This window comes from Panulirus ornatus, chromosome 9 (genome assembly GCF_036320965.1).
Source record: "Panulirus ornatus isolate Po-2019 chromosome 9, ASM3632096v1, whole genome shotgun sequence".
Lineage (NCBI taxonomy): Eukaryota > Metazoa > Arthropoda > Malacostraca > Decapoda > Palinuridae > Panulirus > Panulirus ornatus.
This window is the reverse complement of record NC_092232.1, coordinates 40,941,168-40,947,793: the sequence shown is the minus strand read 5'-3', so window position 1 is coordinate 40,947,793 and position 6,626 is coordinate 40,941,168. Positions and strand designations below refer to the sequence as shown.

The window sequence follows — 6,626 nt, the reverse complement described above, 5'->3', positions numbered from 1 at the left end:
TTGCCATCACTGAAGATGTCATAGTGGTCATTTATTACTGAGACATATGTTTCATTTCATCATCAAGCACATGTCCACAGCAGGGCAGATTTTTCACTGTCAGTTCGCTATCAAATGCTCATCTTCATTAAAGGAAAGACAATTTCATATTACTAACAAAATCAATGTTTCAATGTCGTTTAACTGAAGCAAATCTATTAATGTCACTTTTGAGCTCATTTCTGTGGATCAAGACGAAAGCAGCTTTCTTCAGGTCTCATTACTGAACCAATGTATCAGTTTTCATACTTGAACATATGTTTTGATTGTTATTTTTCTCAGGAGACGTCCTTAGTGTAGTTACTGATAGTGTATACTCGCTTTATTATCGATGTGTATCTGAAGCATATGTTATAATACTTTGAGACGCCTAAAGTTAGATTTTCAGGGTAATAGCTAAAGCATGTGGTCTCAGTCATATACTGAAGTATATGTCTCCATATCATTAAGGTCAAGATATCAATTCCATATGACTAACTTAAAAGTTCCTATTAACATGAAGTCTGTGGTGTCGGACGAAACTAGTCCACGACCCTTGTGTATGTGTTGACTAAACGATGGAGGGAAAGAATGAGACATATCAATGGCCGACTTTCTTCTTAGCAATAGGCACATTGTAATAATGTAATGTGGTGGCTTGTTGAGTACTGCATGGCATACAAGTGGAGGAGATACGAAAATAGACAGCTCCCAGGAGTAGAAACCGAAGTGATGTCGATAAAAGGTAGAAAGAATAACATAAGTCTGGCTAGAAAATTAGCTTGGTATTCAAAATAGCATTTAGAATTTATAAGCTGTATTTCTATATACTGACTTCTGTTAGGTAGGTATAAGGCGCTGTAGTCTGGATGATGAGGTTTAGAATGTATATGTGGAATGGACTTAGCATAGTCTTATACCATGTATCCATTACTTCTTTACATGTATGTAGTAAACCTCTAAACCTCTAAACCAAAAGTTGATATAATTGTATGACGCTTGTCTGCTTTTGAGGGGTCTGGTAAACTACAGATGTGGTCTTGTCATGTGATCATAATAGTACCTTCATTTTGAGGTTTCAAGCAATCTTGAGGGAAAGTGTTGTTCCTTGTTCCATTGTACCTCAAGGAAGCCGCTGAGAATGAATAGGCACGGTTTATGGAGTGATTTCCATGTGTGGATGTAGAGGCTCCTGGCAGATGTCCTTATAATCAAGTGTCTTTCCTGGATGAGCTCGATTCACTAACCCTTCGGTGAACAGCCTAACGCGCTAACCTGTTGTGCCAAGGTAACCTGGAAACACCCCAGCCTCAGACAGAACATTAGCATGAACTATGAATAAGAAGATAAGAGATGGTCTGCCTCAATACATGACTTCCACACAGGAATAATGTAATGATAATCATAATGGTTTTTCAGTTGAAATTCCAATATTTTGTGTGTATTTCCACAGGAGTAATACTCTAGAGCTACATATGCCCTTGTCTGAATTCGGTTCTTAACACGACCACTATATCCTATCCTACTACACATGACTCCTATATGTTGTCTAAAACAGTCAGTGCCTCAAGCACTCGTCATCAATTCTGCCTTAAGATGAGTTATATCCAAGCCTCCGTGGCATAATAGGTTAGCGCGTTCGGCTGTTAACCAAAAGGTTGGTGGTTCGAGCCCATCCGGGGGCGACACTTTATGTTAGACAACTCCAATACTTACAAGAGACTTCACATTCATACAAGCACAGGAGTTAATCACAGATTGTATGTAATCTCAAGAAAATGAATAATAAATGACTAAACCTCTGAAAGGCATCTGTGTTATATGAAATTCATCCTTAGTAGCTTCCCTGAAGTTCACTGGAAACCTCAACAAAGGTAGAGCCTCACACTACATCATAAGACAACACTGGAGGTTAAGGAGAACCCTAGAAATGCAAACACAGGAGTCACATATTCAAGTTACCTTATGACCACTCCAGATGTTCACTATGCACATGCAAATGGGTACAGGATGAACACATTATGTAATGTTAAGAACATTCCAGAGGATCATTCTAAACCTCATCAGGCAGACTACAGCTCTTTATACCTACTTGACACCTAAGTTCATAGGAATCAAACCTACAAATTTTTGTTCTGATTCTGAAAGCATATCCACTTGTCTTTCTTAACTACGGGTATTGTTTTTTCACTCTCATTTGGACATTTTTTCAGTTTCTACTCCCGGGAGTTGCTGGTTTCGTACCTCCACCACTGGTAGGTCACACAATACTTAACAACTCACTACATTTTATCATTACAGTGTGGCATTGGTACGAAAAGATTCAGCCATTGTAATGTTCACTTCTCTCCCTCTACCGCTGGGCCATAAATAAACAAGAGTTCCAGTTGTACATGGCCGGACACACGAGACTTACTGTTTAAATGAGGATATCGTTAATTACATAGATGCTCTTTCCTCAGGAAAATGACATCAATGGCGCAGTGGAAGCGTGATGGGCCCATAAATCAGACGTCAATGGACAAAGACTATGCTCTGTTATGAGTATTTCTTTTTATTATGGGAAGGGACCAATCTCTAGACTAGACCCATCCAGGGTAATAACATAAACAGGTCAGAGTGGAGAAGTGGATTAAAGGAAGAGTCAGTTATTTGCCTCGGTGTCTGAGAGAAAGACAGAACGTTTTCCCTGACTCCTTTGTCTGCTGGTGGAGGCTCCTTTTAATCTCTACATTGATCATAAAGTTTATTAAACAACTGCAGCTTTTGATGACATCGTTGCATCCAGGGATCTGATATGAGACAAGAAGTTGGAAGATCCTGAAAGACTTGTGATTTTAGTGGAATGGATCGTGCACCCGCCACCACCAAATACAATTGTTGTTTACAGAATAAGTGAAAACTTACAGAATGAGTGGGATAAGGTCTAATTTTCTTATTGTATCTTGTAGTTGATATATAGGTATTTCCACATAAGTAGAAAAGAAATAACAACAGGTAGAAATCATGAAGAAATAAGTGTGTGATAACGGGCTGCAGTACAATACCACGAACGGCAGAACACTATCTCAGGCCACCTAAATAGCCCACATGCATTAACTGCAACTCAGATTTGTAAATGTTGTTAGATTCATCCTTAGAATTATCTAGAATTGTTGCTAAGAATAAGAAATTGTACATACTGAATTAAACACTAAAATTCGTTCACGTTAAGTAATTTGTCGTTATATGCATTACGAACACATGGAAGGATACTAATAAATCTTTTAGAAAATGTATTGACGCCAAATGCGTAGGAGTTCGTTTTGTAATTGCTGAAAGATTTACGTCAATCGGCGGGATAGGTACGTCCCTTGGAGGGACGGTGGAAGAACTTAGCTGATTGCGTGACTTTTCCGCCCATTGTTGGAGACTTGGTATGTCTGACTGATGGAAACCTCTTAAGATGAAGTTTGTTCCATTACTTCCACATCTACTTCTTGGGACTTCCACGGGGCCTTTGGGATGTTCTCTATATTAGTAATGTGATTCCAGTCTTTGTTGCTGAGGTTTATGGTGAACCTCTGGATTGTTTTGGTGCGACATCTGTTCCTGCTACTGAAACCTCTGGATTACCTCACTTGTCGAGACCTACTGGAACCATCCAGTGAACCTCCAGAATGGTCTACAATAAGGTCATTCTAAGCAACACCTTTCTGCCTGGCGATCTTTCATGAACCTCTTGTAATGTCCGTTGCTTTCCCTTAACCGCTAAGCAAAAATATAAAAAATCTGCCTCAGTTATGAAACTGAAATATTTGCTTGTTTTGAAAAATTTAAATTGTGATTCAGTATTAACACTGAAAGACCTGCTTCAGTAATGACGTTCAAATATCGGCTTCCCCTCCTCAGAAAGACATTACAATATCTTGTTCAGTAGTGACCCTCGATCATCTGAATTAATACTGACACTCAATCGCCTACTTCGATAATCACTCTAAAACATCAACTTTAGCAATGATTCTAAAACTTCTACTTCAGTGATGATAATAAAACGTCTGCATCATTTAAGACACTGAAAGGTCTGTTTCAGAAATGAAAGTGAAACATATGCTTCAGCAATATATTCAAGCATTTCTTCAGTAACCATATAAAAACAAGTACGTCATTAATGGCGCTGAAAGATATGTTTCACTTAACAAACCCAAGCATCTGCTTCATTTATGACACCGAAGCATATTCTTCAGTAATGAAAGTGAAACACCTTCGGTAAAGGTAACATAATTTCCACAGTTTAGTGGCTATAACGTGACCTTCAAAAATATAAGGTTCGCTCGCGGCGGAATCAGGCAGCTTTTAAGGTTTTTCTCTCGTTACTGTGGGTTGGAAGTTGCTTATGAAAATATTGGTTACTCAAGCAATGTCTATATCTGCTAATAAAATCTAAGAATGGAGACAACTTTATGTGCTCTACTCTCCCACGCCTCTTTCGGACTCATTCCTGTGGACACCACCTTGCTGGTCAGACGTTACACATGTTTCAATCTGCACCAAGAGTTTCGATTTTCACCGACTGTCTAAGCTTTGCTCCATGTCTAAGGTAAGAGGGGGAGGGGTATAAACACGGGAAGATTTTGGCTAAGGAAGAAAAGGCTGCACTAATAGATTGCACAGACGACTCCCTTCAGCTTTCAAGTAACGACTCAGAAGCAGATGATCTGCCACCGACAACAATGGAGGTGGGAATTTTCAAGAGGAGATTACTAAGAAGTAAAGAAAAAGAATGCATACAGAGAAGAAAAAAGAAAAAAGAAATCAACAAGAAACCGAACCCAGTAGAGTGGTCGAATTAATCCTGGTGACATGCAATATGGCGAGCAACCCCGGTGCAGGAAACAGCTCAGGTAGGAGGAGGCTGAAATTTCTGAGTTACGCATGACATTCTATAAGCTGTTGCTGTGGGAAGCTAAGCTTGGAAGGCAGCAAAAAAAGTTTCAACCTCTACTTAAGGAAGGTCGTAACAATTCCTATCTGACTGTGGCTGGGGATGAAGCAGTAAAGTTTCTGACGACGAAAGGATTTGAGGAGGTGATATTAACGATACCCCATGACACAGAACAACACACCAAGGTGATTGTATTCATGTGTCTGGTTATACTGGATCCTGATTTTCTTATTGATGATACACGATTCGTATGAGCAAACTGACAAGAAATCTGGGGTAAAAAGAAGAACCAAGTGGTAGCCTTGATGAAGGGAGACGTTCCGGTGATGATGCTCATCGGTAGAACAGGATATAGGAGAATTGCAAATTTTTTTGAACATCCTGTTTTGTGTTGCAAATGCAGTTGGTAGGACCATATGTCTTGGATATGCCAAATTGAATGTCGTTGTCTTATTCTGGAAAAAATCATAATTAGATGGAATGTAAAAATAAGATCAAGTCTGGGAAACGTGTTGTGCCGTTCTGTTGCAACTGCGGCGGTGCGCAAAATTCAGGTTCAATAATTTGCAATAGGAGACCACAGGTGCACGCCACCGGTGGCAGACCATGGAGGGAGTGCAGCAGCGGAAAAGGGCGGATAAACAAAGAGTTACAAAAAAGGCAACGCCACCTTCAACTGAGAGCGTGTGAGAGAAGAGAATTGAACAGAATGACACTTTGACGATGACAAGAAATGTCACAAGGGCTGCACCAAAAACTACTCCAGAAGGTAAGGCAAATGACAAACTCAGTGATGTGTATGGTGTAGTAGTTCAACTCCGGCAAGAAATCCAAGCGCTTAGGAAAAAAGTAGAGGACAATCAGAATGTAATTGCTGATCTTTATAAACATATAAAGGTGGATGGGGAGAGAGAGAGAGAGAGAGAGAGAGAGAGAGAGAGAGAGAGAGAGAGAGAGAGAGAGAGAGAGAGAGAGAGAGAGAGAGAGCTGAAAACGATATAGTGATAAGTACTGACAAACCAAATCCTCGCTCTGGGGGAGCGGAAATGTGGACGTTATGAATGAGATAACCCGTCAGGTGTGCTGACATCCCTGAAGTTCCATATAATAAAGTATCAACTCGAGGGAAAGATGTGATGAAACAATTTTTTAATGAGAGAGTAAGGTTACTTTCATTTGTAAATATGGAAATGGAAGACAGTGAATTGAATATTATTTCGTGGAATGTAAATAGCTTACGTACTAGGACCACAGATGTGTATGCTTATACGCTGTTGTTTAAGGTGAATGTTATAGCTCTACATAAAACGGGCACAGAGGATGGTAGTTTAATGAATTTTGTGATTATCAATGTTCCTGTTCACCAACTGATAAAAGAAATAATACAAGAGAACTGTTGACTTATGTTCGGAAAAATGTGCCGGTTAAATTGGAGTTGGCTAACAAGTTGAATGGGGTTGACAGTTTGTGGGTTAAAGTCTACCTTCAAAGGAGATCTATATGTATATTTCATGTTCATGTCCATCCTCAAAATGTGGATAATGATCATATGCAAGAGTGTATATTTACTAATGCCTGTGTCTTGGTTACGCGTACTTATGCAAGACATGAAATTTTAGGTACTGCAGGACCCAGCAATATTAATGGCAGAAGATGGTCCACCATTGAGTGGAATTTGATGGTG

The 6,626-nt window shown here is 39.6% G+C and overlaps 1 non-coding gene across 1 annotated transcript; it reads left to right on the top strand.

Annotated features, from left to right (window-relative positions):
- The first annotated feature begins 1,629 nt into the window (after positions 1 to 1,629).
- On the top strand, positions 1,630 to 1,703 carry TRNAN-GUU (transfer RNA asparagine (anticodon GUU)). The gene has a single exon. It is a non-coding gene; the product is annotated as a tRNA-Asn (tRNA).
- The last annotated feature ends 4,923 nt before the right edge of the window (positions 1,704 to 6,626 follow it).